Here is a 26,900-nt window from a genome sequence, read left to right as displayed (position 1 = left end):
AAACCAAAATCCCTTCCCCCAAGGGATTCTGCATTCATTTTATGCTTTTAAATTGAACAGAAAGGACCCATCATTTCATTCAGCATCTCCTCCTTCTAGCTGGTCTTTGGAAGGCTGGGAAAGGTGGGGTGTACTGTTGCAGCACCCCTCTTTTTGCATTACCAATTCCCTGTGTCTCTCTTCCTCCCCAGGCGCAGAGAGGAACACAGGCAAACAGTCTATCTGCAAGCTGGTTACCACTGCGAGCAACTACAGCTTTTTGTTTAACTGTATAATTGCTCTCTCGGTGGGTTGTGGGTTTTCTTTTCCTCATCTCCATTTGTTTTTCTTAATAGCTAAGACCAGTACATTTAAATGGTCCTTTTCCTTTTTTTTTTTTTTTTAAATTTTTCTTTATTTTTAACAAGCATACTGGATGTAACAAGATATGCAGCTAAAAAAATTGATCATATTAAAACTAATTAAAAACTGAAAAGTTTCTGTGCATTCCAAGCACTGGGGGTGGGAGGGGGCGGGGAGGCCTTTGGTCTGAGCACTGGCGTTTCCTGAGCGCAAGCAAATGCCTGACACATGGACTTTGCCGAATTCCAACATGTAGCAAAACAGTGCCTGTATATTTGGCAGGAATCACCACCAGTTCAGGTCAGTGTCTGTTTCAGCAAAAGACGAAGCCCTGCATGTTAACAGAGGAAAATAATTCAGAGGAAAAGGGGAGGAACAACATGTGACATTTTGTAAGAGCAGCACTTGCGTTACCCAAGGCGCACCACTCTCTGTAAACACTTCCTCCGGTGCCAGTGCCTTAGGACGCATTTTTTTCAGATTGGGGTGGGGGAAGGCAGCAGGAGGGGTGAGGGGGAGGTCAGGGCTTTCAAGCTGTTGGGATATGAATGAGCTAGAGTTTTTTCCCCTTTTTTTTTCAAACTTCTTCTTTTTACATATTGAGCGTGATAAGTGTTTTAAGGAGACACCAGTGAATCTGTGGCTGAAAAGATGGGCAAGAAGTGCTCCAGGACACCAAACCCCAAACCAGTGGGAGCGTGGAGAAGAGAAGAGGCAAGGCTGCAGGGAAGGGGGTGCAAGTGATGGGGCTCTGCAGTGCAATCTCACAACACCAGGTTTAGGGGAGGCCAGCTCCTGGGTGGGTGACCCTCTGAAGCCCCAGCACCTCACCTTGTTTCCACCTTGCTGCTCCATAAGCCTATGCCATGAATCTCAGTCACTGGCCCCCGATGTTGGGGTGGGACAACCCCTGTCCACTTAGGGGCATAGTCTGACTTCCCCAGTATGACTCCCCCAATTAATTTAGACACAAACTCGTCTTTTAACCCCTTTCCCAGTAAAAGCAAGAGTAGGTAATTAAGATTTAAAATACTGGGGCATTTTGGTCATTGTCTTCTTACTTCTTTCTTGAATTTCGGCACCTTAAGCTGCCTTTGTTGTTGAGGAACTTGCTATTTCTTCAGAGATGGGGCTGGATCACTTGTTATTGTAACACTTCTTGGTGATAAAGTTCAGTCTAAAAATTAAGCAGCTGCAATGTTGCAGCACAAATTAGTTTAATGTAAGCAGTCAGGAGCAGCTGTTTGGCTCGGGACTCCGCTCTGCCGGTGGGGGAAGGGCGCTGTGATGCTGACAGTGTTTTTTTCTCTACATAAACATTTTCGGCTGTTGCAGCTTTTGTGCCGATCATGTGACAGTGTCCCTAGGCAGATAATTTATTTCTGTAGCTTTCATGAGCAATCATTAACCTTCAGACACTGAGCTTGCTTTCTGCTTTGTGGCATTTGTTATTTTTTTTTTGTATCCTAACTAGTTTAATTCACAGAGTGTCAGGAGAAAATTACAACCAATTTATAATAGACTGTAATGCATAATACTTATGTTTCTATTAAAACAGACCTTGCTTACAAGACCATTCTTACGGCTTAGCTTGTGTTCATGGATCAGAATAATTATTTTCAGTGATGTAAGTGCAGCTGTCATCATGATACTCCCATAGTGTCTTATTCTGAATGCAAAGCCCTTCAGAGTCCTGATTTGGGACCACCCTTTTGAATTCCCCCTTTGCTGGAGACACTGCGAAGTTTATTGAGATGCAACAGGCTTGGGAGAAAGGGCATAGCATTTATTCTGGTGATTGCTATTCTCCCACCATGACTGGCTGCTGAACAGGTATTGACCGCCATAGAAAGTGGGGCTAGGGGAGAGGCAAGGCATTACTGATAACAATTACAGCTCGAATCTGTGCTAACTTAGTCTGGGGTTTCAGAGCAGACTCAGACGACAGGGCTGGGTCACAAAGCAGTTGTGACTGTTAGAAAAAGACTTCATTTTCATTCCTGCCCATTTTGTTACAGTAAGGGAAACAATAAATTAGGTGACTTTGTCAAGGTCACTGAAGAAATAAATGTCAGGATAGGAATTTCCCTTTCCCTGATCCTTTTCCCCAAGTCCTGTGCTTTTGTCTAGGGAAGATGACAGAGTGAAAAATACAGAGTCTTGGGCAAAAGAACTAAAAAGTAAGCAATAAAAAAAGTGGGAGGTGAGTGGGGGCGGGGAAGAGAAATCATAAAAAGAGCTGAAAGCCAGGGTGACTGCTGACTTACTGTGAATATCATTTTCCTTCAGATCTGAATGTGATTTTTGCTTTTGTTCACCACCTCCCTGCCTTATCTTAATTTCTTTTTCTAGCTGGTCATTCACTAGTACTGGCAAGTTCATCTTTTTTGTACCAGAGAGCAAGGTATTATGTCTGTATACACCTCTGAATAGGTGTAATCTAGATATGCGTATTCCTTAGTTTATTTTTTATAGCTTGTACCATAGTGGAATCAGACATTTGTGATAGAAGTGCTCCCCACATAATGTTGCAGATACGATGGACAAGACAGACACAGGGTGGAAGGGGACAGAGATGGAGCAATAAAAAGATATTTCCAATGCCCCAAGGAAAAAAAGGGACTTTATTGTAATCTGGTCAATAGAAGAGCAGTACCATCCAGATAGTTCAACTATTGCTTTATTTCCTTAGGACTCAAATGAAACTTTGTCCATCCTATGATTGCCCATTAATTTAAGAAAAAGGCATGTAACTGGAAGAAGACCAAAATATATGCTTAATCTGAGATGTGACAGTAGTACATGCTGTATCATCTTGTAAAACATACAAATGGGTGGATGGATTTTTGCTGTCAATGTCGAGAAAAATATTGCTTCCTCATTAGTTAAAAATGATGTCTGAAATTGGTGCTTTACTGATGCTAGGTTTCTGTGTGGAAAGATGAATGAATGAGTAGCTCACTGTTTGAAACCTCCATCTTTCAAAATGTTTAATGAAAATGAAGGCACAACATATGGTAAATGTGGACTGAAATCAGGGATGAAAAAGCAGAAGCCTGGGATGCCCACTGAAGGGCAAACAGGACTACGGAGGTGCTTGGTGTTGTGTTACATAGAGAAGTGGGTTACATTTCTGGATGTATTAGAGTGATTTAGGAGTTATCATCCCATTGACTTTTGACTAGAGTCAGGATGTAACCGCCTAAGTCAATTCTGAAAATGGGAATTAGATTTCTAAGTAATTTTAAGGTGCTTTTGAAATTTTTAGCTCTAATCCCAGGTTGATTAATTTGTAACAAGGTGATTCATTCGTATCTTTCTTGTCTTCAGAAGCCTGAATGACACATTAGAGATGCACTCTAAAAGCACAGGTAATAGTCAGAGTGCTACCTCAGCGACTTTAAAAGACAATTGATTAATTTGAATTCATGCTTTTATTCACACTTTTAGAGGATTCTGAAATTAGTAATAGCACTTTGGAGCTGCTTGGTTTGAACCGTCGCTTCCATGCCCTTGCCTTCATAAAGGTTTTCCTATTTTTTTCTTTCTTTTTCCTGAAAAGTGTCCCTATCCCTCCCCATTGCTAACAGCAGTGCAGCCCCTCTGGTCACATCAGAAGCAGGAGTTCTAAGATAGTAGCTGATTTGCTGCATGAAATGGCTGAGTAGCCTTAGACAAAACAGTGTCCAGGAACCTGCTGTGAACTTGTCTCTACTAGTTTGCACTGGGAACTACAGGTACTTTTGCTGGAGCTTTTGCTGGAGCCCTATAGTGAGCAATGTTGGGAGGAAGGGCTGGTCAGATAGTTAGTAAGACAAGACTTTCTTACAGTATATTCAAGGCACCTAACCTGCTAGTTTGTCCAAAAATAAAATAAAATAAAATAAAATAAAATAAAATTAAATTAAATTAAATAAAACTGATCTCTTTGGTATTTCACCAGATTTTGTCAGAATCTTGCTAAGAACATACTGTAGTGTTTTATGAACTTAATTTTTTTTTTTTGTTATTACTGTCTTAATCTACTGTTGAAAAGCTGAAACTATAGTAGTACTGGTATAGAATTGGTCAAGATATTATATAACTCTATATATACTGCTGCCTTATGTCAGCAACATTATTGCAAAGGTCAATTTGCATTGCTCCTGTAAGCCTCTGTGTTTTAGGGTGTAACTGATGAGACAAAATCCTTTCTGGAGTGAAAGGAAGACTGCCAAGCCTATCTGTGGGACTTCTCGAAAACATTAGTGCTTACCAGAAGCAAATCTAAATATTTGACTTGACTGTACTTTCAGAATCTAAGGATCTGATGATCACAACAACTTCACTTTCACCCCTGGTACAACTGCAACCAAACATACATCTCAAATTAATTTAGGAGGCAATGGCTGGTATTTACTGTTTGGAGTAAGGAAACATGGGTTTGCTTGCATGTCTTCAAGGAGAAAAGCAGAGTAGAGGGACTGAGTGCAATATAAGTTTGATTTATGGACTAATATCCCCAAATTTTGACTGTGGAAATTATTTTGTGGAATGATTTGTTTCATGCAGTTTCAAAATCTCCTGAGAGCTAGGAGGTCGCCTAAGTTTTCTCTGCTGCAGGCTGGAGAGAATCATGGTCCCAGGGAGCCCTCCCGCATTTTCCAGTGTCAGCAGTCTCAACCACTACACATCTTTTGATGTAAGGATTCCGAAAAGTCCAAAGGAATACTGGGAACATCTGAGTACCAGGGAAAACATGCCTCTAAGAGTATACTCTAAAGCTCCCTACTCTCAGTCACACAAGAGTAAGAGAAAGGTAAAGCTTCATCACAGTCTGAGCTGCAGCATCTGGACTTTTTTTTTCCTAGTCCCTTGTCTGGAAAAAGTGCTGGACATCATTTGGTCCTTGAGGAATGGAGCACTTTACATTGAGAGCAACCCTTGCAGGCACTTCTGGCTCACACTGTTGTTTAGGACATCAAGCACTAAGTTAATGAGTGACAGAGCTTTCCTTGTCTGTGGCCCAGAACTGTAGAGGGTATATCTAGAAGACCTAAATGCTACTGTGAATTTTACCACCATCAGTTCCCTGAACTTGCTTTTTTGAAAATAAACTGATAAAACATGAATGTATTATATAATACTTAAATATATTCTAAAACAGATCCCAGACTGTGCACCATGCTTTCAGGAGAGGACGATAAAGCAGATTGATTTGTGCAGTAATAGACAGAGCTAGGAAATGGTGACAAACACAGGGTGAGAATGTGTATGGAGGATCGTAAACCTGCTCTTTGAGCACTTGAACTGGTAAGTTTCTTTCCCTTGTATTTTTCATTGCTTAAAGAGGGAAAAAACAACAAACACCGTCAAAAGGCAAAACCAGAAGACAAAGCCTAACTCAAAACCCTGCAGAGGAAATGAAACCACAAGAACATTTTTCACACTAGCTAGTTTTGAGGGTCTGCCATATACACAGCAAGCCCAAGAAATTCACAGGTGCACTGTATCATTCTCCAGAATGCATTGGGCTTTTTCTCTCTTGAAATACCCTTGTGTTTTAATGTAGTGTTAACCATTTCTTTAAATTCACTTTGATTTTTTACCACCTGTAACCCATGCATTCATTTCACTGCCATGCAGCTGACTAGACCCAGAGGCTTCTTTCGTCCCAGAATGTGTATAATGTAGGCAAAGTTGAGCAGAATGAATTTATTTTCACAAGAACAAGGGACAGTCCTTATTTTCACAAGGACTTGTAATTTACAAATCAGTGTTTCATTTGTATGAACTGCAAAACATAAAAGAAGGGAGGAGTTAGCCAGAAACAGGAAGCAAGGATCTAGAAAAGTATTTTGACAGTTATCCCCCCCTGAAAGTTAGCAACACAGAAAAAACAATGGCTTGCTAACCAGGAGCATTGCAGAAGGCTCTGGGGAGACCTCATTGCGGCCTTCCAGTACTTAAAGGTGGCTTGTAAAATAGAGGGAGAATGACTTTTTACAGAGGCAGGTAGAGACAGGAAAAGGGGGAACAGATTTAAACTAAAAGAGGAGAAATTCAGATTAGTTTTTAGGAAGAAATTCTTCACTCAGAGGATAGGGAGGTACTGGAACAGGTTGCCCAGGGAAGCAGTGGGTGCCCCATCCCTTCAAGTGTTCAAGGCCAGGTTGGACGGGGCTGTGAACAACCCGGTCGAGTGGAAGGTGTCCCTGCCCATGGCAGGGGATTGGAACTAGATGGTCTTTAAGGTTCCTTCCTACCCAAACCATTCTATGATTCAATGATTGGATCTTCTGCATAAATTTTAGTTTCTCTTTAGGGTACCTGGCCACAGGTTTAGGAGTCTGGCTACAGGCATGAATATTTTGTCCTATTTTTTAATTTTTCCTCTGGAGAATGGTTGTCAGCTTGAAAGAAGGTGACGTGGCAAGACCAATATCCTTTTATGGAGAATGTGTTTCAAAGACAAGGATAAATCTCTCAGAGAAACAGCAGGAAACATAATTTCATTAGCTCAATTTAAAGTTAACATTAAGCTTCTGAAATGTGTTTATTCATTTGTTTGCTGGCAGTTTGTTTGCACATTCTCCCTGCTTAACAGTGGCTGGAAAACTTGTATGTTTATTCATGTGTTGTCCTCACTGTTTCCTGAGGTAAAAGAAAAATATTTTTCAATAAAGCTTTCATTTTCTTTCCACGTGATTGAATGTTAAAGGAGTTAGATACCTGAGAATGGGTGAAAATAAAGAGGGGCAACATGCATAGTATGAGTTAACAATTTTATTTAAGTGCCTACACAGTTTTCTCTTGCTTCACTGTCTACTTCACATCATCATTGATAATATTTAATTGGCTCTTCTACAAATGCCTTCTTCCAGAGAGAGTGAAATATCCAAAATATAGATAAATGGAGAAAAATCCTCAAAATTTCCCAATTAGGGAAAGTTTCATAGGGAGGTATAAATAGAACATAATTGAGACTTAAGTGGTACATACCCTGTTGTGACCTTTTGCAGAGAACACATTCACCCCTAGCTAACTATTTGAGCAAAGATATGCCTGGTACTGGTCCTGTAGTAAATAAAAGACATTCCTTCCCTTTAAATGTGAACTACTATGTGATTTGCAGCTCCAGCATGTCAGTTCAGTTTTCTTGGAGGGGAAGAATCTGGTGTCTGTAAGCTGCTTTTTAAGTGCTTAAGTGGATTTGAGAAGCGGGCAGCCATATACTTGGGGAAAAAAAAGGTATCCCTGAAGAAAAAAATCGATTTTCAGATTTCCCATTCAGAATTTAAAGGCAATTCTCTTCGTGTGCTCAGTATGTAGTAAAAATAGGACCTATTACAGCCAGTTGCTACTCTTGAGTTTACATCCAGTTTCTTCTCTGGACCTCAGATTTAGCCCAGTATCTGCCTTGGTAAAGAAATATGTATGTGAAATGAAATGATGGAACTTGATGTAATACAGAAATAGTCCAACCAAGTACAACTAGAAATAAGGGGATGAAAGTGAACAAAGAAAAATCCATGCTGATAATGAGGAAAAATTTCATAGCAGTGAGGTCTGTTAGTCTGCTGAATGGTCTCCCAAGGGAACGAGTTGAACCCTCATTGCTTTAGTTGTTTTGAAAATGAACAAAACAGTCAAAATCCTTGCAAGGAGACACTCTTAATTAACAAGAAGACAGGAAAAATGACCTAATGGGTCTTTTTTTCCATCTCCACTGTTCATGACTATTATTGTAGGCAAAACCAGGTTTGGCAATAAAATTATGGATTTCCAATTTTCACTGCAATTTTGCAGCAGTCTTATTCCATAATAATAGCGGTACTTTCCCACTTTTCATTTCTCTCTATAAACTTTTGTGTCACTTTTCCTTCAAAGAGGGCTATTTTGTGGCCCTCTGACTAAAAACAGCTGTCAGGTAGCCTAATTTACTTTAAATAATACTGCTTGTAAGTATAAGATAAATATTTGGACCTTGTGCCTCCTAATTTTCATCAAGAACTCTTCAGTCAGACCTAAAGTCCAGGGTAGCAGTACTGGGAAAAATGTCACTGCCTGTATCTATGGGTCACCCTATGAAATAAGGGGCTGCATATACAGCCAGGTGTTGGGCTTTTGTTGATTTCCACAAACATAAATTATGAAGGCATGATATGCAGCACATATCTGTGATCAGTAGTTAGGGCTCCTTATATGATTTCAGCACTTTTCTTCTTTCCATCGAAACCAGTCTTTGACCTGGAGTGTTTTCACACTAGCAAGAGGTCCAGGCAAAGGTGATTCCTGCTCCTCTGTCCAGGCATCTCCAGTACCCATCAATGCCCTTGTTCCCAGAAACCCCACATAGTCTTGTATGGTGAACTGGCTCAAACAACTGGCAACTCAGCAAAAATAACAGGTAAGAAATAGTGCAAGGAGAGTAGCAATTGCACATGGTCCTCTACGGGCTTGCTTCTCAGCAGCTGTTTTTTTTCAGATGATAGTGACACAAATTTCAGTGGTTAATACTGATGTCAAAACTGAAGTAAGGCCGCAATGAGTCAGGTCCTGCTTCTTTGAAATGCTGTGCAAATATCTGCCTGTTGCTCTTCCCAGCAGCCAGCAAGCTCTGCAACCTTATTGCTGCTTTATCAGAAGACAGATTGATGGAAAGTGAAATGCAGGAAGATCTGATTGTTATGTTGCAGTCATACAGCAAGGATGGGCAAAGGGCATCAAAGTCCATATTTCATAATCAGCCCCAGGTAAACCTGTGAGTAGTATGACCAAGATGACCAGAGTATAAAATAGAGAGAGACATGGTGCTGATGTATATTTATTAGTGATTTACTGAGATGAACGTTCATCCCAAGAGTTAATCCAGGAATATCCAAACCACTGTAATTATCCCTGCACAAAGGCTCTCTATTATTTGCCTGTTAAGTAACAAAGCCTTTTCATTACCTGGCACTGACATAACTTTAGCTGCAGTGGTAGGTAGGCAGTGAACTAGCTTCCCCTGTTTGTGGGGGATGGGATGTCATGGGATGAAGCCCTCCCCCGTCCCTGCAAGCTCTAGCAGGATACAAACGGGATGGCCAAACTCTTCTTTGAATAAAAATGGCTATCATTGCTAGTATGCCAAGTTTTGTGTACCACAAACAGCTGAAATCTTATGAACTGTACAAAAAGAACAAAGGAGCAAATTCCTGTCACACACAAAAATGAAAACGTAGAAGCACTGCCCACAGGAAAGTAACTGTATTAAAATTGGGAAAGGATCCAAAATCTGTAGTAGCTCTCTAATCTGCAACACAAGAGCAAGGATTTTCATTATGTTTTGCATTCCACATGCGCCTTTGCTTAGGAGCTCTTATGCAATTGTTGATGCAGTAAAACCATTGTGTTCATAATGATTTCAAAGATGTGGATGCTTCCAGGGTTTGACCTATTTTACCACTCATGCATTATACACTGGGTAAAACTACTCTCGTAAGGCAGAGTCATTAGTACTTAAAATGTATCTGTCTACTGCTGTCCCTTTTCTCTGCAAGGCTGCTGATTTTTTTACAATTCTAAATCAATTATTCTTTATTAAATAATTTATGTTTACATGCATCAATGGAAACTGCCCGTGCACATTTTAAGGCAGAGCTCAGTGTATAAAAATAAATTAAGGCAGAAATCAGTGTATAAACTGTTACTAGCCCATAGCAAATACTTCTGTTAGGGGTTCTTTAACCAAAGTCTAAATAGTCCTTTTCAATTTGCGGTATTTTTTACTTTGGAGATAAAAACCCACATACCTGTGGTCATCAGCTCCAGACCAACAATACAACTCAGGTTTTTGCAGGCTCAGATTGAGCAAAATTCCTAATCCCATGCTTTGCTTTCAGTGGGATGAAGTCTTCCCTAGTTAAGCATGTTTGAGACCTATTAATGTCCACAGGTCTCAAACTTTGCTCTGCAAAGTGAGGTGCAAACAACTTCTTGAACATCAGTTTAATGCTTCAGGATTTTTCCATGTGCCAGACTGCAGAATTTGTGTGCTGTAATCATCATTGCAAGGACAAACCTTCCTGTTTCTTTTTGAAAAAAGAATTGATATCTGATCACCAAGCAGTGGAGTTCATGGCTTATTTTCTTTAGATCCCCTGAGCCATCCTGTCTGGTACTGCCAGCATGCTTGAACTATGAAGACAGCACTGATTTCTCCAGTCTCTATCATGGATTGCCACAGTAAGAACAGGCCCGGGACAAATGTATTCTCCCACTGCTGAAGTGCTACCACAGGTAAGGCATACAGCTTGTATGGGAGATGATCTCCAGAGGTCCCTTCCAACCCTAACAATTCTGTGATTCTGTGAGATGATGACTAGGCTCAGACCAAAATTTTGTTTGCAGCGGTGGGGGAAGCTGGTGGATACCACCCTTCCCCCCTCCCTCCTCCACAGGGATCTTGTTTTCTGTGGGTCAGTCTTCCCCTTTCTCCACAAAAACTGGATTAATCTCTCTGAAGCAGCTGCACAACAAAAGCTTAAATGTCTGCCCAGAAAATCTTTGCTCTGTACCAGCTGCACTAGTGATACTAGGGCAGAGATCTTCCCTTTACCTGCTGGGCAGAGAGAGGCTCGTCACCATCATGTCACTCCTTTGGACTTGTCTGACATTTTTGAAACCATTGTGAGGGAGATGCCAATGCACTGCTGAAGATGACCCATCTGCTGGTTACTTTGGCACTAGCACAGAGACCAGAGCTGCTCCCAGGGGTGAATTCAGGGCAGGACCAAGGGTTTTCCCACTTCCCAATTGTAGTTTTACACCTCGGCTCTGGGCTGAGGTGGATGTTGTTTCTCTGAATCTGGGTTCATGAGTGCTTTGGGGCTGAAGTGTGGTCTCTAATGAGAAGTTAAATGAAACCTTTGCTGTTTCTGTGACCTCCAAAAATAGGAGCAAAGTGAAAACAGAGGCAAGAGTCAATCAGCCAGTGATTACATTAAAGAAAATGGTTCTCTGCGGAAAGCATGAAAGAGAAAACAGACTGGGTGCTGGGATTGAAGTAAGGAAAACAAGACTTGTGGGGTTTTGAGGTCTTTTACTTTACTTTTAATCCTTTCATAGTGTATTTTAAATTCATAAATAATGGAATAAAAAAGACACCAACAAAACTCAGCTAAATGATCTTGAGCCCTCAAGCCTCAATCAAAAAATAAACACTATAATGCTTTTAAAAGGAATTAGTAATGCACAATTATAGTATTCCATGTTTAAAAATAAAGCTGTTGAATAAATGAACAATACCATGGCTGAAAAGTATTTCAGCTGAAGAGTGAAATCCCTGCAGAGAGTGATCTGTGAGATTCTGCAGGAAATCTGCATTACAATACACCATTTCCATTTCCAGGGAGGGACTCACAGAAGGACACATGGAGGAGAAAAAAGAAATGAAAAAGCCCCAGTCCTTTATGCCTAGGTTGTAGGGGGCCTTGGCCCATCATTCTCATGCTAAACAGTTACTTCTTCTACAGGTACCCAACTTAAATGGGAATATTTTTTGAAAGAATAGTGAATGTGAAAAAGGCTAACAGAATTGGTTCTTAGGTTAAAGAAAGCTGTCTCCATAGCTCACTTAGATACAGCAGACATGAGTTTACTTCTCTGTCTTCCTGAAAATTAAGTAAGGAGTGTGTCTGAAGCACTGGGCTACTCTGCTGCTCTTTGTCTTCTGCGCCCCATTCCAACAAGTCCATCTCTTGTTACTAATTAAATATCTTTGCAGTGGAGGAAAGGTTTCAAGCTAGATCATTAGCCCACTAGTCAACCAGCTTATGAGGAATGTGAGATGCCAGGGTCCTAAGGCTGTTCCAGGGACAATCACAATCTGGTGTTGCTCTTCTCCAGTACAGGGGACTACCAATAGCGTCCTTTAGGCTTGGGTCTTCTGTCTAATTTAGCAGCTTGGGAAATGGCCATGCAGGGACTTGGATACACAAAGTATTATGTCCTGGCTGACTGCCCCATCTGAGGGCTAGGGTGCAATGGGCTAGCCTCACTTGTGTGTGGAAAAATTTACACAAGGCTAGTTTCCTTTTGCTGTAGAGTGGGAAAATTTGTGAAATCTTGGTTAAATTTGTGGGGTAGGAAAAAGGGAAAGCCAGCAAGTGGAAGAAAAAAGAAATAAAATTCCTGGCTTCTAGTCCCCGGGTTACTAAGGCAGCCATAGTAGAGTGTGACTGGGTCACTGGCATTAGCATGTTCACATGGTTACTTTGGTGGAGAGCAGCAGTAAACACACAGTGCTGTCTGCACCATGCCTAGCAGGCAGAGAAAGCGTTTTGGCAGATGGAAAGAATGGCCCCATCAGCTGCCTAAATCTGTTTGTTGCAGTCTGTACTATAACTAATACAATGGGCTGCTACCCTCTTTGTGGCAGATGAAGACAGTCTTGAAGACAAGTAGATGCCATGTGTCTGTCTCCTTAGCATTTCATTACACACAGAGTGTCTTCTGCTTGGGCATATATTGAAAGGAAGAGAAACCACAAAGCAATCAGCATCTGATTATTTCTGCTAATCAGAAGTTTGTGGTGATTCCAAAGAGACCCAAAATTTGCCCCTGACCTCTACTCCTGGAAAGCATTGACTGTCATCTTTTGCTTATAATTTATTGTGGCTCTGCATTATACTAAAATATAATCTAATTAGGGATAGAATAATTTGAAATTTCTGCATTTGTACAGACACAAATACCTGCCTTCATACATAGATTTAGCCACATTTAATGTATGTGCATTATGTCTATGGATTTGTGTATTTATGTTTACGTGAGTGTGTGTATGAAGGCAAACATTTCAAATACGTGTGTATGTGAGGAGGCAGTTTTAAAAGCATACCTTACATGGTATAAAATATACTGCTACATAAATCACAGGAAGAATTCCATCTCTAAATTAAAGTACACTCCAGAAAGAGCAATTATTGCTTCTAAAATATTTCTGTTAAATTCATGAGACACCATACAATTTTATGTTATCATCTACGGTTGCCTGAAAGTGTAAAAAAAAAACCTTAGCCACTAGCAGGGAAATGTGCAAAATACTGTCAAAGGAGTGGCAAAGGTCGTTTCTATTGCCTGCCTTTTTATGTGTTCCATTTTTGTCTTTTTTTTTTTTCTCATTGCAGTTTGTTTGTGTACATTGCAAAACTTTAATGGAAGAAAATATGAGGGGGCAAAATAAATATAAAGAAACAGACTGCTGTTCAACAGTGCTGAGCTGGTATTTCCATGAATGATGTTAGACTCGTGTTTAGAATAGAAATTCAGAAAGTCCACAAACAGAAGGTTGCAGCAATGCTTTTATCCTTTTCTCCTTTTCTCCTTTTCCCTACCTTTTACAATTGACACATTTTAAAATTAACATGTATTTCTGTGTAGTTTGATAAATGTGTTATCATTAAACACAGCAGTACTGATTCTATGAAGCACAGAAAGAAGAGGCCATGGAACAGCTGGACCATTTTCTTTGGCCATTTCAGATGGCCCATTGCTCTGTGCATGGGATTTTGTTTGTGCAGGTTCTAATTCCAAACTCACTTGCTTAACCCCTGCAGCAATAGTGACTGATTAGGGTTTAACACAGCAATAACAACATTTCCATATGCAGGTGCCTGACATCAGGCATGAAAGCTTCATTTCAGATCCCTAAGAAAAGGTACCATTTTCCAGAGATGGCAGCAAGCATTTGCAGTTTTTGTTGAATTCAGTTGTATCAGGTTGTCCTTCATCTCTCTGAGAAGGAGAAGCCCTTAACTCTGGGTAATCAGTTGAAATAATATCTTGATCCTCTCAGCAAAGTGTCTTAAATTCAGACGAGCTTTTCTTGTTCAGAATCAGGCATAGCAAAGTGTATAAATAAATGCTGAGGTAAAAGGCAAGACTGAATATAATCAGATACTTAAGTGCTTTGCAGTATAAGGGCACATCTTAAGTATTTGCTTGAGTCAGTCCCTAATTGTCTGTTATGCCTGCCTTAAAATGAGATTTACAAGTGTTCTGGCAAGGTTTAAACACGGTGTAGTTTCATTTCTATAACTACTTCTTTACTTTTTTTGCTAAAAATTTGCTTTCTCCCTTCTTACTGTAACACTCCTTCAAGCGCTAAAGAAAACTCCGTGTGAAGTATGAGCACAGTCCTTGAATCAACAATTTATTCTTTGAGATAAGGAAAAACATTATAATTAAAATGTGATGGATAAGCCGACCTCTGTAAAAAACCTAAACTGTTCCTGTTTCCACTTAACAGTAGGTGATGGTGCAGGTTTTTCACCCCTCACAAGAGTCTGCATAGTTGCAAACCTACAAAAGTGAAAAATGGTGTAGAAACAGTGATATTACAGATAGAGGCTGCACCTCCTGTGCAGATGCAGAAATGACACCAAGCAGAGTTTGTGTGAAAACCAGGCAAGTGTTTCTCCAGAGGTCACTGCAGAAGTGGGGTGAAATGGTAGCTGAAACAAGGGTGTTACTGGACAGTGCTTGAGTGCCAGGCAGTCTCAGCTGTACCACCAGGACCACAGCACAGAGAGGTAACAAGGTGTTGTATGCAAATATTTCCGTCAAGAAGGTAGAAATTCCCGAAATCTCCATGTGTTGAATAATCTTAGGAAAGTTCCAGCATAATTTGTCACATCAGAAACTTTAAACTTACAGAGTTTTTAGGTGTTTAGACTAACTGGACACTAGGACCTCTAGGCCCCTTTTACAGGCAAGAACAAAACACTGACACTCCAAGCCAGTAATATAAATTGCTTGTCTAGTAACAACAGTGTATTTCAAGCATTTTCGTATTTATTTCACTTACAGAGAAGCTTAGATCTGGGCAGAGAACCTATTCCCAGCCCTTTGAAACTATTTATGGTTGCAATTGTTTTTCCTGTTGGAACAAACCCAACATACTTTTAATTTTTTTCATGGAGAGAAAGCACATCACTGAACTGTTAAGAGCCTGCTCATAGTGAGTTAAATCAGGTACCCTACAGAACTCAGTATGGATTATTTGGGCTGGAATTTGTGTGTTTGAGTTCTGGACAATCCATGTATGAACTTGTGGAACTGATGTATTCTGTCTCCAGTGTTTTTATGATTAAAAAGACAGGGAGAAAATTATACCTCTGAAAATCACTGTTTGCAAATAATGTCCCAAAATGAGTTGAATCCCTGTAGTGGAGACTACCACATACCACTCAAACTGTTTTGTCTACCCAAATTTATGGCTTAACTCCCCACCTGCCTAGCCAGCAAATGTGACAGGCACATTTCATCACTGATGTAGAATTAAGGTATCAGAAACTCCACATTTGATTTTACCTGGTCCTGGACTGAACGCAACTCTGATTTCTGACATGAACAAAGTCCCAGATTCCTTAAATTAGCATTGGCTTCTGACTCAGACACTCCTACCTTCTCCCTGACCTGCAAACACTAGCCTAGGCCAGCCAACTCCCCTTCCTACCAATATACCTATAAGCATACATCTAAAAAAAAAAATATAATAATTTCTCTGTTTGCCCCCCAGTAAAATAGTTTTGTCAGTCTGCATTTCTCAGGCCTTTATGAAAGGGACTTTCTTTTAACTGTGACTTGTGCAAGCAACTACATGCATAATTTCTGTTCGATGAACGGTAAAAACAATGCTAAAATTAAAACATTCTTTTTGTCAGCATATGTAGCTGGAATGCTGAAGGCTGTTCTAGTAGGAAGAGATCTTGCACACATTTATTTATCTGGTTAAACTTTGTGGCTCATTTTTAAAGCCAGCAACTTCTCAACCCCAAGCAGCAGAGCACAAGTAAAGGCAGATGGTCGAATGAAGCAGAAAGACTGACTATAAAAAGCTCAGCCTTCCAATAATGTTGCTGCCTCCCAGTTTTTTTATACAAATCTCTCCATTTTGCCTTCCAGAGCCTCACAATTAAAATTCTATTCTGCCTGTCTAATCAAGACAGCAAATCTATTGAATTGCATAATGCTGGGGATAATCAAGGAAGGATGTGACATGAATCCATTTTTCTTTACAGGTAGAAAATGAAATATTTTCTCTCTTCCCCTGAAAACAGATGGGTGGCTGAGGAATTTTTATTTGGCCTATCTTCTCCCTCTTGTTCCTTTCTACCTTTGGCACCAGCCATTCACTGCTGAGTAGATCTGCTCATCAGGGACCACTGGCATGGGGGCAAAGAGGTTTAAGTGGTGACAGTGCCTTAGTGGTGTGGGACAGGCACTGCATGTGGCTCTAGATGCAAGCGGATTTAAGTGGCAGTGTTAATCTCCTCGCTGCCCACCCCTTTACTTTAAGGTTATTTTTCCAGTAGCCAGGAGAACTGAATAAAACGTGTATTTGCTCCCTAGTTGCTGTAGCTAAACCCTGTTTATTTATGTACTCTGAAATCCCTCTTGCACCTCCTGTAATTAATGTTTACATCCTTTAGGGCTGGTCTGGGCTCTTGAGAAGAAAACAGGGGCTTGCAGGATTTGATCCTGCAGTCTGTGGGTTCTCACACTTGGTTAAGTGACCAAATGTAACTCTGGAGCGAGGGCACGTCACTCCCTCTCAGCTGTTTGAAGAGGAGCTGTGTGAGCTGTGCAGTGACTGAAATTAGCACGTAGCTTCCTATCCACCAGTAAATCCCTGAGCATCATGGTGAACAGGCAGACTACTTTTGGTGTAAAGTCAGAGAGGCAATCAACCCAACTGAGCTGAATTGGTTTGTAACCCAATCACACTTAATTTGGTTACAGGAAAAACAAGACCCATGGAGTTTCAACCTTGTTCCTGTGCAACATCAGGAATCTGATTTGTGCCGATCTCATAATCGGGCGCAGACAACAAGGAAAACAAGTCCTTGCAGTGGTTTCTTTACTGAGTCTAACAAACCACATCTGATAAGCTATATAATTTGCTACAGCAATTTGTGCCAAAAATAAAAGGCACAGTCCTACAGTGCAGCACGTTTCTGAGAAAAACAGAACCCCACCTCTTGCCTTTGCAGCATCTTTCTCTATCTTTTGCTCTCTCAGTGAGCCTGAGCAGATGCCTTCCATCCCGAATGACTGCCTCTGTGCTGCTGTGGAGTACCTTGCTTGCCCTGGTCCCCAAACTGATTTTCTCTCCTTTCTTCTCTGCAGGATGATCCAAGGTGATAGCACTAGTAGGATTAGGAAATGATGACAGTACCTTGATGACTTGAACAGAGAAGGTTTTTTTTTCTTGACTGAGTGTCCCTGACTATAGGGAAGGAAGCTGAAGATCTAAATCATCAAGTAATAAGCTACACAACTTTTTCTAAAAGAACCCAGGCTTTTTTTGTTGTTGTTGATTTGACAGTTATTCTAATCTTGCAAGAAATGTGTCTCTTTTTAGTTCAGTGACCAGAAAAGGAACTGGTTCTTCACGTGTATTTTACATATCAGGCCCCTAATGGAGAAAAAATTCTGTTTTTTTGGGGGGTTTGCTGTTTCTTTGGCCTGTTGCTTGCAGAGAGAGAGAGGGAAAGAAAAAAAAGCAAACAATACAAAGTTCTGAAGAATGCAAGCTGTCAGCTATGCTGTGAAATAACTTGGAGGTTAAATGTGAATCGCTGCAGTATGTTTTCTAATTTGGATTTTGCCAAGGTTACCTTAAAAACCTTAATGCTTTTTGCAGTGTTTACAGCAAAAACTGCAGATGTGCTTCTTGGTTATTAAAGGGAAAGCATATGAGAGGGAGGTGGACTAAGAGGAAAGGAGAATGAAAGGTCAATGATTTTAATTCTACCTCGCTGAATTCAAAGTTTGAAGGGATATACTTGCTTGAAAGGTCATGCTATGGAAGGTAAGCACCCTGAAAGTAGTGTGTTTGGGGTTGTACAGTGGAAATAAACAACAAGGTAACTTGCCGGGATGTTTGTGTGTCAAAGGTGACAAAAAAGCTGCCTTTCTTTTCAAAGCCTCTCAGCCCTCTGCAAACTCACTGGGATCAGGACTGGAGTTTAAAGGCAACACACTGGTGTTTGCTTTAACTCCTTAGACTCGATCCAGAAGCCAGAAAGATTTCACTCCTTACTGAAAGCAACTAAAGGAGAAAGCAGCAGGCTTCATATCAGAGCAGTACTTGAAACTTTCAATGTTTGTGAGTTCAGTGAGTTCACACTATGTTCCCTTAAATATGAAAATTCTAGAAAAACAAATGCTGGGCACGAAGATCTGAAATGCTGACTTCGATCAGGAAAATCCTTCTGATGATAATTTTGAGGCTAAATATATCATACTTTGGTTCTTTGCTTGCCCATAACCTGGCACAACAGATTCCAAATTTATGACTATTGCCTCTGAGCACTACTACAACAGAACAGTGGATACTGATAATGTTATTTATTCTTCAGTTAAAGTTACCTGGAAGAAGTGAGATCCTTCAAGTCAAGTATCAAGAAAGTTTTCCTTTAACAACCACCCCTCCTCTCTGCCCCCCGGCCAATTCTTGCATGGTTCATTAATAGATTTTAACTATATAGCAGTACTGGAAGGAAGGAAAGTTCTTACAGGCAAGGACGATGGAGGCGTACAGCAGAATAAGTGACTTATACAAGGTCATGCAGGAAACCTGATGCTGTGCCAAGAACAGAGTGTAAGTTCCTTGAGTTCTAGTTAAGCTCTTTGTCCATTTACCCATCCTCCTGCCTGCTTGCCTAAGCCAAATAAACAGTGACAGCCACACACACACACACACGTGCACCTACGTACATGTGCACACATTACAAGACAGTATTCCTGCAAACAAGCTCGAATGTTTGGAAGCAGCAGGCAGAGCGTGCTTGTGCACCTTTAGTTTAAGCAGCCCTGTCTGTACCCATTCTAATGCATGGTGCTTAAACAAACTCAACAGTTTAAAATTGCAGCCCTTTGAGCATATGGACAATGCAATCTTCGAAAGGATTTTCATCTGGCAACATCTTGGTGGAATACGGTTCATCCCAGAAATAAAGCACACGGTGTTTTAAGTTCCTTCCCCCAAGTGCATGGGAAACAAGGGCTTTTGAAGGAATCATCACCAGAGTATTTTAACCTGAGAAACAGCTGATTTAGCCCTTGCCTCATTGTCAGAAATCTTTACTTGAGGCTGAAAAGTACCACGAGCATTGTTAGCCTGAACCATTAAAGTCTGGCAGGCACAAGCAATGGTAAACAGGATTGTATAATGGTGTCAGCAGCTTTAGGAGTTAGCTGGTGCTACTCAGTCTATATTTAATCCTGCAGTGAGTCTGACTCTCTGATTAGGCTCTACTTCTGCATCCCAGAAAACAGCTGAAATATTGTCTCCTGCCTTAAATGAGAGGAGGATCAGGCTTTAAAGAAAGGGGCTCTTATTTTTTGCAAAGCTGTACTCAATGAGCATGTTTTGGAAATACATCAGCATGACCTTTCAGCAATGTGCCAAAAAATGGGAAAAAAAGGGAAAGACTTTGGGAACTGCCAACCAGGAAACATTGTTTTGTTTGTTTAAAAAAGAAAACCAGAAACCCGTCCAAGAATTTTTGTGTAAGTTAGAGGCTAAGTCACTCTCCTTTATAATCACTCATCTTTTTCTGGATACTGTATTTTCAGTGAGGGTAGATAAAATCTGGCAACATGCTCATTGGCTCTGTGTTTGGATTCAGTCCCCTTGACACTCATCTGCCTCCATAAACTTTCATCTCCTAAACTCAAAGCAAGTTCACCCAGGAAAGGAAAAAGAGGGAAGGGGGCTGGGGCGAGGGCTGGCGAACGGCACAATAAAAATCCGAATTGCAGCTTTTGCCATTTCTCAATGAAGAAAACATTAGCAATGGCCAAGAAGTGCAATAAAATGCCATAAATCACCCAGCTTTTATTTCCTGTATGGGAGCTCTACATAAAGATGAATTTCCGGCAATTTCTAGATACACACAGGTTTTGCAAGTGTGATTATTTCATCAGGTTGTGTTGCACTGAGTAATTCCATAACATGCTCAGAGAGTGAACTGAAGAGAGACTGAAAGGTGAAAAACTACATACACTACTTCTTCCCCCTGCTCCCTTCCCCCTGTGCTGGCTGTTTTGCAGCATAAGCCTTCCATGCATCATCAGCTCTCTACAAGAATGGAAACCCCCTCCCTAGAAGTCAGAGGCCTTGCGCAAAGCCATAGGATTTGGCTATCCCAAATGCACTCTGGTGCATTTCTTATTCTCCTCCTCCCCCCTGTTTACATTCCAGCTCATTTCTCATTTTCCATGGGAAAGAAGGAGATACTAGCAGGTATAACAAGGGGCCCTTTAAATGTTTCCTGATTCCTGCTTGCTAATGGGACCCTGAAACTGTGTTTTACAAAGGTTCTCACATAATGTACTTTTGATAGCAGCATAACTTTTATTGAAGTTTTGTTAAAGTGGGGAAAAAAGTTAAAAATAAATTACAAATTCTTTTAATGCTAATTGCTAATGTAAAGTGGAATAATTGCCACTTTGTTAAATATAAGCAAGTGTGACACACCCAGTCTTCCAGTTTTACTTGAAGCTTGGTAATTTTTCTTAGTTGACTGTTCAAAGGGATACTGTCACTTGGTTTAGACCCCAATTTAATTCACTTTAAGGCTTATTTTAATTTCATAGGTAATTAGAGATACTTTTCTTCATGTTAAACATACCTGATCTCACAGAATGATAAAAAAATCCCCAAACAGCCAATGTTTAAATGGGACATATTAAAACACCTCCCCACATTTTATGCCCCTTCTAGCTTCACCAGTTAGCTAGGAAGCACCGAGCCAAATTCTGCCTCAGTGACACATATGCAGCTAGCCTCGCCCTGACTTTAATGAGTTTTGTGCCTACATCTAAGGGCAGAATTTGACCCATTTTTTCCCAGGGTGGTAAGGGGCTCAGATGCATCTTCCTTCTCCTATTTTGCTTTGCTGATGGATGAGTGCGGTGCACCAGCACAAACAATCGTGGTATAGATCCTAAACATAAATGCGATGTTAATTTCAAGGTCTATTAGCAACACCACGAAAAAAATAAATGTTTGACAGGACAAAATCTGCAGGGGAAAAGAAAACATTATTCTCAAGCTTCAGGGAGGTTATTATTACAAACAATGGAGAATCGATAAATTATATTTAACACTATTAAAGGCAGTTGACAGTGTTCCTTTGAGTGAGCACATCGAGGTCCTGAACATCGTGTGACTGCTGCCCGAGTGCCCAGAGCTTGCTAACTCACCATCGGGTCACGTTGGGAACACTCTGCACAGCATTTGTGGAAGAGCTGCTGGAAGTGCACTGTGCTGAGCACACACACACACACACACAGACACACACACAGACACAGACACACACACACACATCAATAAACTGAAACACAGTCTCTTTTTTTTCCCCTGAGCTTGTTATGCTTAATTTCTGAGTTGGTGAAGTGGGCTGGTGCGCACTCTCAGGGTTGTTTTTTGTTTCATTTGAAAGCAAGTGGAAAGGCAAAAGCAAACAGGGTTTTGGCTACGAAAGGATGACCTTCCTTGTAAAGAATTTAAGTCTTTTTAACTTCAGAGGGGAATGAGGCAGGAATGCTGTTTGTATCTGAACACTAACATGGTGAAGGGGAGTGGGGGGAGGGAAGTGGCATCTTCCTCCTATCACTTCGGTGTTTTCAAAGATCCCCATTTCCCAGAAGTACTTCTGTAGCAGGATAATATAATTATTAGCAGCTGTTAAAACAAACAACAAACAAAAACAAAAAGCACAGGCCAGGACTGGCATGTCTGCACATGCCTGAATGCTCTGACCGTTACACTGAGAACTCAAAAGAGGCCCCTTTCCCCACTCCACCGCTCGGATTCAGGCCTGGTGGAGCCGGAGCGTGGAACAGCAGGGCGAAAACTGCAGCCAGAGGCATTTATTTTCATCCATTCATGTTATGAATGCCGAACACTCCTCCATTTGATGAGTGGAGCATTGATTCTTTTGCTTCTTGAACATGCTCTCCCATAAACAAAGGGCAGAAGAGATGACTTATTTCAGATTTAGAGAAACACGGGGAACAAATGAAACAACAGAAGGAACAAATGCAAAAACTGCCATGGTTCTAAAGAGGAATATGGGGAGAGGCGGAGAGACAGAGAGAGAAAGAGGTTAAATGATTGTTTGGTCTGGTGGCTTTAAAATCTGACAAGTGGTAGGATTTCTGATCACATCTTTTGTTGTCATGTGGCTCTTTCCAGGGATTGTGGGGGGTGGGATGCAAATCTTTCTCTCTTTCCCTTTTTAACAAGAGCCTTCAGGGCCTCAAATTCTGGCTAAAAGTTTATAAACGTGATCCTGGGAATCTGTAAAATCCAAAAGCAAATAAAAGCATTCCCATGCGAATTGTTTATTAAAATCACATGATTTTTAAGTAGCTCTCATGATTCCTTGGGCCAGTTTCACGATTCTGAATGATCAAGGCTGGTAGTATAAATTCTACCTGCTCCCTGGGACTACTTTTTCTGATTAGCTGGCTCTAGGCAGGTACTTGGTCTGCAAATTCCTGTTCGGATTCCTCCATTCATTTATTAACAAGGAAGAAGGATACAGGTAGAGTGTCAGCCCTATGAATATGAATGCCCTGCTTGACTGATCCGAGTGGCAGGCACCAAAAGCAGCGACTTACAGCAATTTAAAACGTGACTGCCTCCAACAGTGCGCACCCTCCCTTTCTCCCTCTCTCCCTCTCTCCCTCCTTCGAGGAGCCCATGCCCAGAACAGCGATCGGTGTGTTAGTGCAGAGCCGCCCTTTATTTAAGCTGCGGGCTGCAGTGGCTGAGGCACGGGCATATGTTTGGGTTGTGCTGCCGGAGCTCCAGGGGAAGGCAGGCAACATCTGGCCCAGGGGCAGGGCGGGCAGGAGGGTTTGAAACCGCTGTAGCAGAATGCACCGGCTCTCATCCCTCAGTCTGCAGCTAAAATGAAATGCAAAATGGCACATATCGCATGCATGTCCCCTTTGTCTGGGAGGGAGAGATTTCTCTCTTTAAAGGGGCAGTACGCAAAAGCAGCGAGGTTTCTGATGCTGCTAAGCTTGCTGGTATCTTTCCAGGCCGGATAATAATTGGCAAATGTCAAAGTCTTAAACAATATTTAGCGGTAATTAAAAATGTGACTAAACCCTGAAGGTTGGTATTAAATCCAGACAAATCCCTTTAATGTACTGGGCCAGACCTGCTCTAAGTATTTATGAAACTTTGCAGCTTGGACCCCTCTCCACTGATAATGACGGTCAGTCTTGTTATCATGGACCTCTTCCTTTGTCCTTCCCTTGCCTGCCAGGCAAAGAAGCTCTGCCGCTTACATTTTCTTCTTGACCCTCCTTGTCCTTTTCTCAAGTGCCTCTTATGTTGGTTAGATAAAAGGTAGCAGTGTTCTAAAACGCTGCCTCTGTAGTTTTGCTATGTAAAATGACATTCATTCTGAAGAGTGGTAAGAAAATAATGATCTCATTAGACGAGAGTTTAGCTGTGTAGTGGTTCCTCTCTGTAGTGGAGATTAAATAGCAGCTAACTACAAACAATAGTCATTTAAACAAAGAGCCAGCATCAAAGTTATTATCTCTCTTTCTGCCCCTCAAGAACATCATCAGAAATTGATCCTCTCACCACTGCACATTTTCATCAAAGGTCCTGAATTTTAAGCTTGAAACACTAATTGTTTTGTGCATGTGTGTGTGTGCTCATGTGTGTTCTAAACTGGTTCCTCAGGTTGGTGTTCTTAACTAATTATTGGTGACATTTCACTTTTTTGGTCATGAACTTCCTCAATTGTTGTTTTTTTTCCTTTCTTCCTCAGAAAGAAGGAATACAAATCCTGTCTCAAAAAAGAGAGTTGAATGGCAGAAATAAAGGAAATAATAGTGCAAACAGCTTTCTCTCTTCTGCGTATGAGGAATGCTAGGAGCGTGTGGCCACTGCACATTTGGGAAATGGAATAGAAGAGATGGTTCAGAGTTGCAAATGCTTCCCAGGCTGTAATCAGAATAAGAGAAGGATGGGAATGGTGAACCTGGGATTTCCAGTTTCATGTTGCATCTAGGAGAATGTTAAAGTGGAATTGCAAGACAAGAAGCAAGGAAGCCTTGAAAATAAACAGCCACCCCTCTCTCCTCCGACCCAACACCCTCCACCTCCTCGGGTGGTACATAATTTGTTTCCTTTCTGAAATGAGAACCTACTTTCCTTGGTTGATGTCTGCTCACAGCAGAATATCCTCTCTTTACACTCATGCAGCTTTTGAGCTGTGGAAGTGGAGAAAAGCAAACCATACAGGAACATGTTGTTTGAAACTGGAGCTGTCTGGTTGCTGCTCGTGCTGTTGCAATTGCTGCCACGCAACGCCACTGAGGGGCCCCTGTTTCAGGGATGGCAACAAGTAAGGGAGTGGGGTATAGTGATGATTATGATGCTGGTTCATATATGCATACATGCAGCAAACCCCAAGTTGTTTGTTTTGTGGTTGACTCAAGATCAAGCATATATTCTACGTCATTTAGGAAAGAACAGCTTGTGAGAAACGCTCACTGTAGTGCATGAAAATGCTTCATTTTTTCAAACATCTTTGTTCAATGTGAAGAACCAGATTCATGAAGACCCTAAATACAGAGCTGTCACTGTTTTTTTTAAGGGCAGATGTAAGCAGTCACCTACGTTCTTCATGACCTCCAAATGCCAGTTATATCTCTAGGAAATCTGAAAGAAAAATGCCAGGCTTTTTGTTTGAGATTTCCTGTGAAAAGTGAAAACTGAAGCAATAGCTTAGTTAAAGCCTCAGTCTAGTTTGGGTTGGTCTGATCTGAGCTGATTTCTTTTTTGGAACTATTCTCTTTGCCATGGAGAACATTGTAAAGTATGTATTTTTCTTTCCTTGAAAGTACACTTTTATTGAAAGAGACTTTTTTGTCTTTTAAATGAAAAACATTTTGACCAAGTCAGCTAGGGACATAAAAGTGCCCAAATACTAGCGAGTCTAAATTCCTGACCTCTGATCTGGAGAAGTTACTGAATGCATAATGTTGAAGAATAGCAAAAAGGGAAGAAATGTAATAAAAGATAATAGCAGTGACTTCTACTACCCACATGCAATCGAGAAAGAAGTTATCTAAGGACATTGTAACACTCACAGAAGCAGCTAAAAAGAAAGCAGGAAGAAAGAGAAAACAAATTATGATTAAATGGCAAAGTTCAAAATGCTGCTTGAGGTAAGCAAGATCCCCTGGAAAAAGGAGAGAGAGAGCAGGAATGAAGCCAAAAGTAAAGACTGCAAGCTATGATAAGGAAAAAGAAGATGAAAATTCTGAAGAATGGCAATTACTTGGTAATAAGAGTTATTTAAATATGTGAGATACCGTAAGCCTGTCCGTCCACAAGATTTCAAGGATGTGAGGAAAGCAATTAAGGGGAACAGGGTTCTTCCAGAGAGTTTTGACAACTCCTTTGACTGCCAGCAGGGTAGATGGTACAGAGGAATTCAGTGAATTTGTGGAAGAGTCAAATTAATTTCACAGTGGTCTTGTGCAAGAGTGCACAAAAGCATTGCCTTGCACAGCAATGCCAGGCCGTCTGTGTGACCTACCTGCTGTTGTGGCTGGAAACACTTCTTCCAGAGCTGGTGACAACCTGCAGGATGAGGACTTGCGTGGATGGGCTGGATCTGTGGGAGCTGCCTCTGCTATTTCCGAAGGTTTTTTCTCATGCTGTTACAAGCCTCTGGGAGTTCAGCTCCGCTGCTTGCCCTGCCTCTCTGGGGAGCAAAGCAGTCAGGACAGCACTGGCTAATGAACAGAGCACAACAGCAGGAGGTCTTCCACCCAGGTTTATTCATTGTGGCCCCAGGTTTTACTTAGCAAAACTCCTTCACTCACAAAACAAGTTTAATGCTCTCTCTGATACAGTGTATGGCTACTGTACCTTGACTTTCAATTACATTAAATCCTATTATAATCACTTTCTTTATAACAAATCCTCTTTAACACCTGAAAAGCTCAGTTCCCATGGGTGCAGTGCTGTGTTCTTGAAATAAAAAACAGTGGAATTCTAATGGAAATGCATTAACTGGGAGAATACTTTGAAAATGTGCCTGGCATGAAAGGCCTTCAGCACGCAGCTTACATTCAAATAGCAGTGGAGAAAAAAAATTCCCAGAGCCAAGCACTTGTACACCAGCTGCCTTAAGATAGTGTCTGAATCACTGTGTTATCACACTAAAACATCTTGTATGGAAAATCATCACTATCCAAAGACAGGTCAAGTACAGGTTATCTAAGTACTATTATTATAGAACTGAATGTTTTCCATCAAAACAGGAGCAAGAATTTGAAGAGATTTACGGTGATGGCCAAGAGGCTCAGTGATATAGTTGATAAACCATGGAGCTTCTTTGCGACTTTTTTATTTGTTGTTGCTGCTTTTTTTTTCTGGCTGTCAGGAAGGCACCAAGAGTAGTATGCCATGTTCTGTTAACAATTCTTTTCATGGTTCTACACTTCCTGGAAAAATAAAAGATTTTGTGCATGATTCA

The 26,900-nt window shown here is 41.0% G+C and overlaps 1 long non-coding RNA gene across 1 annotated transcript; it reads left to right on the top strand.

Moving 5' to 3' along the window:
* Nucleotides 1-551: 551 nt before the first annotated feature.
* LOC121659328 lies at nucleotides 552-26,900 on the top strand. Its single transcript, XR_006014284.1, has 2 exons — nucleotides 552-642; nucleotides 24,177-26,900. It is a non-coding gene; the product is annotated as an uncharacterized LOC121659328 (long non-coding RNA).

This window comes from Corvus kubaryi, unplaced genomic scaffold, assembly GCF_017639235.1.
Source record: "Corvus kubaryi isolate FWS band 111438036 unplaced genomic scaffold, C.kubaryi_AGA036_p1.0 split3-73, whole genome shotgun sequence".
NCBI classification, from domain to species: Eukaryota; Metazoa; Chordata; class Aves; order Passeriformes; family Corvidae; genus Corvus; species Corvus kubaryi.
This window is presented reverse-complemented; position numbering and strand designations above follow the sequence as displayed.